General features: G+C 32.6%; 2 protein-coding genes across 3 annotated transcripts in view; both read right to left on the reverse strand.

The window, feature by feature from the left end:
- Positions 1–4,204, reverse strand: part of LOC129917873 (sodium-dependent nutrient amino acid transporter 1-like) — a 268,552-nt gene extending 264,348 nt beyond the window's left edge. The window contains exon 1 of the mRNA XM_055998069.1: positions 4,196–4,204. The gene's annotated coding sequence lies outside the window, so the exon portion shown is untranslated. The remainder of the gene's footprint in view (positions 1–4,195) is intronic.
- LOC129917867 (matrix metalloproteinase-2) overlaps positions 1–11,973 on the reverse strand; it is a 319,353-nt gene that overhangs the window by 103,398 nt on the left and 203,982 nt on the right. The gene's annotated exons all lie outside the window — the stretch shown is intronic.

Consider the following 11,973-nt stretch of genomic DNA (forward strand, 5'->3'; position numbering starts at 1 on the left):
GCGAAGTTGGCTAAAAATACTCAAATAGACAAAATGGCTACAAAGTTAAAACAAACAGACAAAACGATATCGAGTGTCGTTTTTTAAGAGAGAGAACAACAAAACAATTCAAAATCCTTGCTTGGTGCTTTAGTTGGGTAGGTTTCCCGGGAGAACAATTAAAACTTCCAAAACACAGTAAAATGTTCTGTTTTTTTTTTTTTTTTTTTTTTGTTCTGTGTACTCGTTTTGTCTCGCACTTATTTAAGGACGACGGCAACGATGAGAACGACACACAGAGAAAAGCAACTTGAAACAAATTTTTGTGTGTTTTTGAGTGCCAGACATTTACCCCACCGACCGCCACCATCGCATCGCATCATCATCATATTATCATCATCAGGAACAACAACAAGAACACCATTTATTCCACTCTCATCCTCACCCTCATCAACCAACAAAACTAACACCAACCACCAGAACAACCGGTAAAAGGGTGGAAGCAATTAAAATCCAACATTTAATCATTTAATTGTTAATTATTATTATTATAAACAACTTGCGGTTGTTCTAATGGTTGAGTCATTTCAATTGTCTCTTTATAACCTTTCGTGTTGTTTTTTATGTTTATCCTGAAAGAGGTATAGGGTAGGGATTTTTTGGATCAAATCAGGGTTGGGGATGAGTAGAAAAGGTTATATAGGATAACCCTGTCTCTCTTTTGTCCTAGAATAAATGAGAAACAATGGAAAAGAGGGCAACACAAATTCAATTAACTTTCAGAATGTGGTTCTAAATGGAATGCACGCAATGGATTAAAATATCCTTTTTTTTATATACAATTCTCCTGTGCACAATCCTCGTTCTCGTCGTCTAATGGATTAGGCATGGCTTAAATCTAGATTAGGATTTTACTGCATTTTTATCCACACACACACATACACACGAAAAAAAAGGATCCCGCAAAATGCATGAATCGGGATAGAATTGAGGTTGTCGCCATCACCATCGCCATCGTCGTCGTTGCTTTGGTGACATGAAACGAGCATCATGATGAAGTTGGTTGCACTTTAGAGTTGTTTGCTGCGTGATGGAGTATACTGGCACTCTATGTTTCAAATTGATGGAATCCCTCTAGTGCAGATTTGAGTACCTACACAATTCTTTCACTGCTGTGATGTTGTGGAAAGACAACAAGAAAGTTATTGAAATAGTTCAGTTTTTTTATTTTTTTTTTTTATATGCTTCGTGTGATATACGGACCAAAAAGCCTGAAAAATGTGGCAAAAAAGAAAATGTCGATTTGAAGATTGAAATGGAACAGAAATTGATTTAAACGCTTTAAGCCAGTTCAATCGGATTGCGTGTCAGTTACATTTTATTTTTGCCTGAAAGTTAGAAGAGAAGTTATTTTGCTACAAAGTGCTTGGAAATTGACTTCTTTCTTTAAGTAGAAAATAGTTTTTGGAGACCGTTTGAATAAAATTAAAAATTGAGGTTAGGTAGATTCTTTTCTAATTGGTGTTATTCTATTCAATAGCAATAATGAGATTTGGAGGAAAAAGAGTATGTTTTATTTAATTTGCTTAACCATTAAAATCTAATCGTTTTGTTTGCAACACAAGGAAATTAATTTGGAAATTGTTTTAAAGTTTGTTTAAATTAGCATTAAATTACTTTAAAGCACCGGAAGAAATAGCTGAAATAATATGCTACTCCCAGCTGAAAAACTCAGTTAGACTAGATCGTGTTTCCAAATTTACTCAAGCAAGATTATGAACTGGTTGTCTAATGTGATAATGGCCACAAAAATTAGTTTAGCTTACTATATATCAACAATTCTTTATGTTTATTTTTCGACCACCTTTCTAAGGAATTGCAACGCTAGACTTCACTAACGAGACTTTCCCCTAGCCAGGGGCATACACTCCCTTGGGGCAAGCGGGGCGGCGAACCGGGGCCCCCGATCGACCCCAGGGCCCCAACTGGAGACAATGCAGAGAAGGAAACTGTTGGCATAAATTGAGTTACGAAGTAAATTAAAATGTATTTGAATCACTTCGGATACAAATTATGTCATTCAGTGTAATGTATAATGCATTGGTAGCCACGCAATATATATTGATTTAATAAAAAGGTTTCCCAAAGGGTCCCCAAAAAAATAAACTGCTTTTTTAAAAGAAAAATTATAATTTTATCTTAGGGCCCCAAAAAATATTACTTGAAAAATCTTTGCAACCACAAATAATACATTAGGGGCCCCAAAAAAGCAAAAAAACAACTTCAGGCCAGGGGCCCCAAAAGCCTTACTTCAAAAATAGGTAATTAAATTTAAAAAAATTGTTTTTTTAAATTAAATTACATTTGTTGATGGATTACTAAATATTACTTTAGGAGCCCCAAAAAATATGACTTAAGGGCTTCAAAAATATTATATGAAGGGTCGCAACAAATAATTTTTGAGGAACCCCTTTAGTTGAGAGGCAATCAAATATGAATTTGGGGGCTCCAAAATCTATTACTTTGGAGTCCAAAAATATTCATCAAATTTGCTAGTGGCATGACAAATATTATTTGAGTATCCTCAAAAGCTATTACTTCAGTGGTTCAAAACAATCAAATGGAAAATTAAATATCAATTCGGTGCCCCAACATAAATACATCAGGGCCCAAAATAAAAACATTACGTTATTGGTGGCATTCCGAATATTACTTCAGAACAGAGACCCCAATACCTATTAATTCTTGGCTCCAAAAAAATTATATTATATTTTAGGGGCCTCTAAGCACTTAATTTTGAGGCCCCAAAAATAATTTTTCAGGGTATGATGATGGAAAATCAAATGTGTATACACGACTTCAGGACAGAGGCCCCAAGAACTATCAATTCTAAGCTAAAAAAAATTTTATTTTAGGGGTCTCGAAATATTTAATTTTGGGGGCCCCTAGTACACGTATTTACTACTTTTATGATAGAAATTTTAAGTACAACTGAAGAACTACTAGTCAGGAGCCGGTATTACTAAAGGCTGATAAAAAGACTTCTTGATAGATTTTGGACAAAGCAAGGACAAAAGGATATTATACGTCTCTAACTTTATGCTGCAATTATTTCCTGTCGCCATGATTGACATGTCGTTAAAAAGTTAAACCGATATAAAAAACTCATAAGCTTAAACCCATTTATCTGCCATTCAAGTCTTTCTCATAAATATCACCTTCTAAATGTGTTTTTCCTTAAAAAAGAAGAAAACAAGTCACATGTTCACCACGTCCACATTCATTGCTTATTAAATCACCATTTAAAGCCTCTTTGAAAATGATATTAAACAAAAAAAAAAAAAACCCTCACCAATCAGTCAATCCTTTCGACCATAAATCCTTGAAGTACCTTACCCTCTCACATTTAACTGTTATTTGAGTACATCATGAGAGAGCATCAGAACAATGGCCGCAATCATTGCCAGATGTACATTCTTTGCGAGGCCTAGCTACCTATCATTCGCACTCTCCTTTTCTACAAACGCACACATTCGAACATACTACACTCATCTAGAGAAACAGAGAGATCGTTTAAATTTTATGTCCTGTGGTCATTTTTAACAAAAAAGCAAAATAAAATAAAAACAAAACAAAAAAAAAAAAACATTACACAATCTCCAGTAAAATTTCGCTATCACATTCCATATTCCACACAACAAGGACGACGACATCCGTGCGGGATATAATGTCTGTATACCTATAGATTTACTACCCAACAGGAAATTCCGGAACAGAATACTGAGAGTTTAATAACAGCCGGACATGTCTTGCCACGTTTAAGTAGTAGTTTCCTCCCTAAAGCAATACCTACCTATACAACAATTCTGGAGCGCAAAGCAAACGCAAACCTTCTGTGGTTCCCTCAAACGTACAACACACACATGCTCATACACATGTACATATTAAATTATAGAGATAGACAGTAAGGATGCGGTCTATACGACTATGACTTTGAGTAAGAGAAACGCATAAAAATGCGGACATGATGATGGTCTTTTAGTATTGTCCTTCGTTTAACTCCTTATGCATTCATATATCTATATTATACATGAGTTCATCGAGTATGTGTGTATACCCTCCAATCCTATATAGCTGACACGACGAATGACGACGACCGACGACGTTTTTTCCTGTGTGATGTGGTTGATGGAAATATTATCAACGTCATTGTTATTGTCTTTTTTTTTTTTGGTTAAAAAAAAAAAAAAATAAACGATGTCATCATTTTTTTATCGCTTCGTGTTATAAAACGGGCAAAACGGCTTGCTGCACATCCTTTTTCCCAAACTTCCTCTGCCAAATCGGAGGAACGTTGAGCAAACGGAAATAATTGCTTTTTAAATGAGAAATTTCTGGTTGAGTTTTTTTATATTTCTTTTCTTTTTTTTTTTTTTTCATTTTTGAGTTGCAAACAGCAAGCCTAGGAGACTTGGACGGATTTTTTCGTTGTTGTTCAAGTCGACCAACAGTGGGACAGTTGCAAGCAATTGCTAGAAAAAAATAGTTAATTCGTTTTGTAAACAAAAAAATGTTATTCACTAAAGAAGGGTTCTCCTCTTTAACTGTACGTTAAAAAGTACTACATCTACGTACAACAGTAAAATCTAGCTTGTTTATTCTTTTCGTAAAAATAATCCCTTAAAACTATAAAAGGGATCTCAACCAACAGTCCACAGTTCTTGAAAATGCCCGAACTCAAAAGTACTGTAAGTGTGATTTTTTCGGTACGTACAAATGTACAATATCAGGTATTAATAGTTTTCTTAGTAAAATGCATTTACAAAATCAAAGGATAATCGATGCACACTCCAAATCTGAAAATACTTGTACTCAAAAGTACTGTAAAAGCAAAGTACTGTACGTACAAAAGTAAAATCTCACGCGTTAAAACAATCAAAGGGTAATCAGTTTACAGTCCGTAGCCCTCGAAATGCCTTCAACTGTTCAAGAAATGTTCATTTAAGAGCACTGTATATTAAAAAGTAGTGTACCACATTGAAAAAGTACTCTAATAAAAAACATTCGTTTTTAGAAAACGGTGTAAGTTGAAAACACTTTTTGGTGCTTTAACAAAACTCGACGTCATTAACACATTGACACTTATCAATATATACAATTTGATCCACTGTACTTAAGATCCATAATGAATGGATTTTCATTAATTTAGGACATTTGAAATCTACAAATAGGTCACAAGAAAGTCCTAAAAATTATTATTTTTTTATTTATTGATTTTTTTCTAAAATGTAGGTCAATCTATCCCACTGTTAACCGGTCATTCTGAAGTGTCCATTTTGTAATATTTTTTTTTTTCGTCATATTCTTTTACTCTTATCATGACAATAGCGATTTGCATGTTACAAAGAAAAAGAGGTATTTCTCTTCGCTGACAGGTCTGCATCATATCGATGGGAAATATTTTTTTTTTTTTTGGTGTGCATCAAGGGCGTGTCAGGAAAATTAAAAACTCGGTTATTACTTTATCTTGACAAAAAAAAATATCATGCTATTAAAGTTTTTCTTTTTTTTTTCTTATTTTTTTTGTCTTCCGTAAAAGAAGCATGAATAAAATTTGAGATTAAAAAGAAAATGACAACAGGAGATAGGTTCCTTTTTTACCTTTAACCAACCACACCAAAATACCTATACGAACTTTTTGAAATAACTATATATAAAACTTTCGTTAAGTTTTATTTTTTCCTTTTCATTTTTTTTAACTTGTGTTATAAGAAAAGTGGTTTCAAGTGACTTTGTCTACATTACGTTGGTATGTGTGTTACACCATCTCTCACCTCTGACAGGTGAAGTTATTAAAAATGCACACGTAATTAGCGAGATGGCGCTATTACTCCTACCGAGCTCTAACGTCACTGTCAACGTTACCGTTACCGTCAACATCAACATCACCATCATCATCGCCCAACACATTGCTGATTCTTCGTTGTAGGTAGATGTTGTTATTGCATTTCTCTAGTAGAATGTCGGAATGCATTCACTTCAAAATGTTACCAAGTTTTTTAGAGAGGCTAAAAGGACACTGAGCGGTTTGCCGTGCAAGAATTTCGTCATCATCATCGTTGTCGTTGTGTCGTGTCGTCGTCGACGAGGAAGGATGTGTTTTTCAAAAGTTGTAAGTACACATGTCGCTCAGAAAACCCTTCAAATTTACTATACACAGTGCGTTTTGTGGGTGAAGAGAAGGGGTTGCAAGGGTGATATAGCAGGGACCCTTTCTCCTCTTTTAATGAAGACTCACAAACTATGTGTAAATGGATGTGCAACTAAACTAATGTATGTATGTGGAAAAATGCCATCCTGGGCAAAATTGAAGGAGAAACAAAAATACAGCAAAAAAAAAAGAAAAAATGGAAAGAAAAACCTAACGGAATTGTACCAAAGTCACGTTGCATATGTAGTCGTTGTTAAATGAGGTTTTAGCAGAGTACCAACATAGAATGTACATATATATGTAACTAGGCGTGTGTTTCGAGGGGGAGGAAGCGGTGTAGGTAGAGGTTCTTTTGAGGTAAGTGTCCTTGTGCACACGGCCATATAATTAATACGAAGTGCCTACTTTGTTCTATTCCATCAAAAGGTGGATGGGTGTAAGGATATGACATAGTGCATGACAACTATCCATTTTGTGTATATATGTGAGTCTAGGTAGATATATGCATGGTCGTGTGTTTGTCATCTTTGACATTCAACACAATGGCGTATCTCATGCGTGGCATAGGTAGGTATAGTGTATACCTATACTTCCATGTTTTTTATGTGATTGTGTGCAGTCGTAGAGATTTGTAGGCACAGGATATTGGATTTATTATACGTGGGCATTGCTAATATAAAAGCGCGGAAGTATGAAATATTAAAAAAAAAGAAAATATCAAGCAAAACAAAAAGTTATGTTTCCTTTCTTTTGTTTAGCATGCATGTGTGTGTGTGTGGGTGTGTTTTGTGTGTTGGCTTATAAGGTATGTGTATAGAAAAGGACTTTGTTGACAAAGTAGCTGCTGACTTGAAGCTACCCACAAAACCTTAGCACTACATGGATGAAGGAGTTTCTCTCTATTAAAAGGAGCTAACTCCTTAAAAGCACTTAAAAGCAAAGTTACTTTGAAGGGAGGATCTAGATGCATAAACGCAGTAAAAAAAATACTGAAAGAAAAAAAAAATAGAAACATTGTAATGCGCCATATAGAGAGTCCCTAGGGATCTTGCTATACAAAATACACAAAGCTAACTCCAACAGTAACTGAAAATCAACCCCCTAACCCCCTTGGATCATATCGAAACAACGACGATGACGACGTTGACGGTGAAAATTGTGAAATTGATTGATGCCAGAGAAGTACATAGTGCGATTGTAGTAAAATTCTGTGTGTATGTGTGTGAATAAGGGAGACACATTGGATGTAGGAATATGATTAATTACTTGGATGCTTTTGAGTGGAAGTTAAAAAGCTGTTAAGGGTTATGTTGTTGCTGATGTTGTCATTTTGTGTTATTTTTTTTTTGTTTATTGTTTTGTTTGAATTCCGATATCTAAAAGTGCAAAACACATATACTTATGGGAACCTACACTACAAAAACAATTACAAACAATGTCTCAATAGGTTTTTGTTTAATTAATCGAAAGTGGAGAAACTATTTTGTTCTACTAACACTTATCTGATGTTTCTACTTTATAGAGTAAATAAGTTATAACACAGTTATATATTGAAAAATATTTAAAATGAAAATTGGTTGACATTATTCATTTGAACTCAATTTAAGATGTTAAATGATGAACGAAGATATAAGATACAAACATATACAGACAAATATATTTTGTTGTGTCTGTATCTGTAGAATAAATTGTGACAAAAAGATGATATGGGTTTTAATTTGTAACCACATTTGTTGGCAACATTAATTAGTCAAATGGATGATAAATTGGTTGAGTTTGTGGTTTCTTTTGTGGATTATGTATGCATTAATAGATATTTTACAAGAAACACATTCACATAATTGAAATGTAGGTAGGTATATTTACTGAGAATTTTGATATAAGTGTGATATATCTTAGCCACAGATAAAGTTCAGATTGATTGATTAATTAAAGAAACAAAAACTAGAAATCAATAGATTATTATCACGAGTGCGAAGGGCAAATACAAAGGATTTAGTCTTCTAATTAGTCTTGTATTTGATTTTTCCATGGAAAACACTCAACATATAAAAATTAGTTTTTCGCTAATGGTAGGATGTTGTCTATAAAAATGCAATTTTGTTTAAACTCTGTTAAAATCAATGTGAACTGTGTTTAATTTAAGTAAGAATTTTGAAATGATTTCTCATTGAAATTGAAAGACATTGTAAAAATTTAACAAAATAAAAGGATTTTCAGTTTAATTTAAAAAGATTATTTTCATTCAATTTTGTTTGTACATAAATTTTGCACAGTAGATGCTTTGCTTACGTGCAAGAAATTAAGCAAATTCATGCACTTATTTTAAGATGGCAGTATTTTGTAAAGAAACCCATGAAGAAATCACTTAGTTTTATGCAGTTGGTTTTTTTTCTCACCACCTTTTCTAATAAATCAATAAATTCGCGAGGAAAAAAATTATATGTATGATATTTTTTAGAGCGTGATATTTTTTAGAATAGACAATTTACGAAGTAGAATTGATATGCCACTGCAGTGGTGGAAATGGTGTGTTAAACGTGTTATTCGAAGTTTTAGTTTGTACGTTTTTTGTGAAAAAGTATTGATATATTGTAGAACTAAAAACGGAATCTATTTTAATTCTTATTGCCTAAAAATTCATCAAAATATATAAAAAAAATTGCAATTTGTACACGAAAAAAAAAATATTAATTGGATATGAGCCCTTCAAAGAAATAATTTCGGAGATATTAAAAAAAGTGTTTATTTTTTAACATATGCACGCAATTTTTTCATATCGATATTTTAAAAGTCTATAACTTTATTTATATTTTTTAAAAATAGTTGATCAAAAATGATTATAAGATCAAAATTGTTAAGACAATTCGATCAGCAATAGAAATAGTATAATAAATAATAACTCAGTTTTTCTATAGAAAAATATGTTACGTATACGCCATAGTGACCCCAAAAATCATTCGTTTCCCAATATTAATGATTAGTTTAGGGAAATTTGCCAATGTAACAACACTCAATTGTGTGATTAGAATTTAGTTCCTGTTTTGAATATTACTTTGTATACATTTTATTTGTATGTAAGTCTAGATTCAGTGCCGTCGGGTAGTGAACTATTATTATATATTTCAATTTCAAAGACTCATTTTTTTAATATTTGTTTTTTCATAATTTATGACTATAAAAATCGAGCCAAGTACCAAGTATCCTTTGGTTTGAAAAAAATTACCACTTTTTATTGATTAATTTACTTTTTGAGTGTTATCAATCTACAAGATTTGAAGGGCCTACAATGTAGCGTAGATGCACTTTTTCATGATAATGATCCTCTCGGAAGACTTGTTAAAACCGAATTTTCTTTGAAGTTTGTTTCGACTGTTATTGTGTTGAGATTTTTTTTGTAATATATAAAGTTTTGATAAATGAATCCAAACTTTGAAAAAAGTATGCAAATTTAGTTCTTTTATTAAGATGAATTTTGGAAAAAATACAATTTCACAATTATTTAAACAAAAATATTTTTATAAATTATATTTTAAAAATATTAACCAACATCTAAAGTCAGAAATTCAAAAAAATTATTTTTCAAAAACAAATACAATTAAATTTTGTCAAACATTAATTTTTTGAATTTTGGTGAAAAATAAAAAGTTCTTAAATGAAATTGTTTGCAAAAAAAAAAAAAACTATGATCTAAGAAGGAATTTTTCGAAATTTCTCAAGAACTGAGAGTCCATAAGATGGTTTTCAACATTTTCAGTTTGGAATATTACTTTTGAGATACCCTGTGTAGTACCTAAATTCCTAGTCAAAGAAGACAAGGATTAAAGACCGAATTTAAAGGAAATTTAAAGCATCAATATATTTTTACACCAGGATTTTAATTAAACAAAAGTTTATCTATGTTCTTCATTTCATTCATTTGTGAAAATATTTACTTAATCATAACTTATGTATACTATTTTAAATTATTTCATAATAAAATAATTCTTAAGAAAACATGCAATGAAAACTGGATATCTCGAATACTTTTTTTTTTTTTGGGAAACAAAATTCTTCTTATGACCAAATACTTTCCTGTTTCTCAAACAATGACTGCAAAATATCATCTCATTAACAATTTCCATTTTCTACTTGTTCCTGTTTGCATTGATTCTAAGAAAAATGCTACCTCCCGGAAGAAATTTAGTTGTTTCATAACATTCAAATCAAATGCAATATTTCCAGGAATCAATTTAAATCAAAACTTGGTTCTCGGACGTTAAAATTCTAAGAAATAAGATATTGGTTTAATTTATTGCACTAACTGAATTTACTTAGAACACTACAAACTATCATCGGCAAGGTCTTGATGAGGGCAAAATGAATTGATAGGTAAATTAATCGAAGCCAAAAGCAAAAAAAAAATATCAATTTATGACACTTCAACAAATTTATCAGCATTTTCTTTTTTTTCAGCTTTAAAGCTTGTTAGAACTTGATTTTAATTCGAATTTTTTGAGATGAAGAAAACTAAGAGTAAAAGTTTAAAGTAAATAATAACAAATTCTTTGAGGACAAATTAATCATCATCGACACACAACACGAAACATCACTCATACCATAACTACCTCATGTCAGTATGACACTATTCTCATCGAATTTCTCATGTTTACCTGAAGAAATCTAAAAATTGAAAAAAATATTCCCGGGGGATTTCCGGTTGTTGAAAATTTCCTTCTCTTCCTGATCAATTCACTCTCCGAACACATGTTGACCCAGCAATAAATATTTATCTTGCCAAATATTCATCCTGAGTTAGCATATTTCTTATAATACCAACATCCTATTTTCTGATGTACCTCTATTATGATATTAGACTTCGACCCTTTTTCATCCTTCTATAATCCCTATCAATGTGACATAGCTTTAGGCACGCCTGCTGAAACATATTCCCTTGATCCTTGTACAAAAACCACAAAAAAAAAACCAAAATAAGGAAGGAAAAAAGTGTTTACAAAATAGCTGCCGGTTGTCCGGATGGCCGTTATAGTGAAATAAGTGGTGTGAGGTTTGAGATATTATTTATGATAAGCAAATCTAAAGAACTGGAAATATTAAGGACTAATCGAAATAGGCCAAATTCCGAAAGTTATGATATTCGCATATACAGCTGTCAGGGTTCACCTGGGCCTTCAACATAGACCTTATTTATGTATATTCACCACAAAAAGGAATTATATCCGTCCTCTAGTCGTCGTCGTCGTTGGGTAGTTTAGGATTTTTTTTTTTTTGACATAAAAGGATTTCTTCTATGGTTTTATTTCCGTTTCATCTATTTGCAATTTGAAATTTGTACGCTTGTCCAGAGTTCATATATATGAAGTCTCGGCACACCTCAGTGTTTGCATCAGAAGTGTACAAAAGTCATGGTAAGGTCGTTCGGTCGGTCGGACGGTGTGGTATATATAAGGTGAAATGTTGTCCTTCAACTCAGTCCCAGACTAAGGATGCTTTTCCATAGCTATTTATGCATGCGGTCAGCAGGAAGAGAGAGGATTTCAGCATCTGGATCACATTCTCTTTCCTCATGTATCCTTTAGTTCATGCAAATTTTCTACAGGAATCAGCAAAAAGTAGCTGGGTTACTGGTATAGGTATTGTATACGGAAGAACGGTGCTATTGCGACACTGGCCATTTAGTGATGGACGGACGTTTACCTCTAACGTCAGCTTTTTACCCGATACACACTCAACGCTTCCACACACCTAAATATACATAAATATAACCTCTTGGCTAAGGCCAA

Source organism: Episyrphus balteatus, chromosome 4, assembly GCF_945859705.1.
Source record: "Episyrphus balteatus chromosome 4, idEpiBalt1.1, whole genome shotgun sequence".
Lineage (NCBI taxonomy): Eukaryota > Metazoa > Arthropoda > Insecta > Diptera > Syrphidae > Episyrphus > Episyrphus balteatus.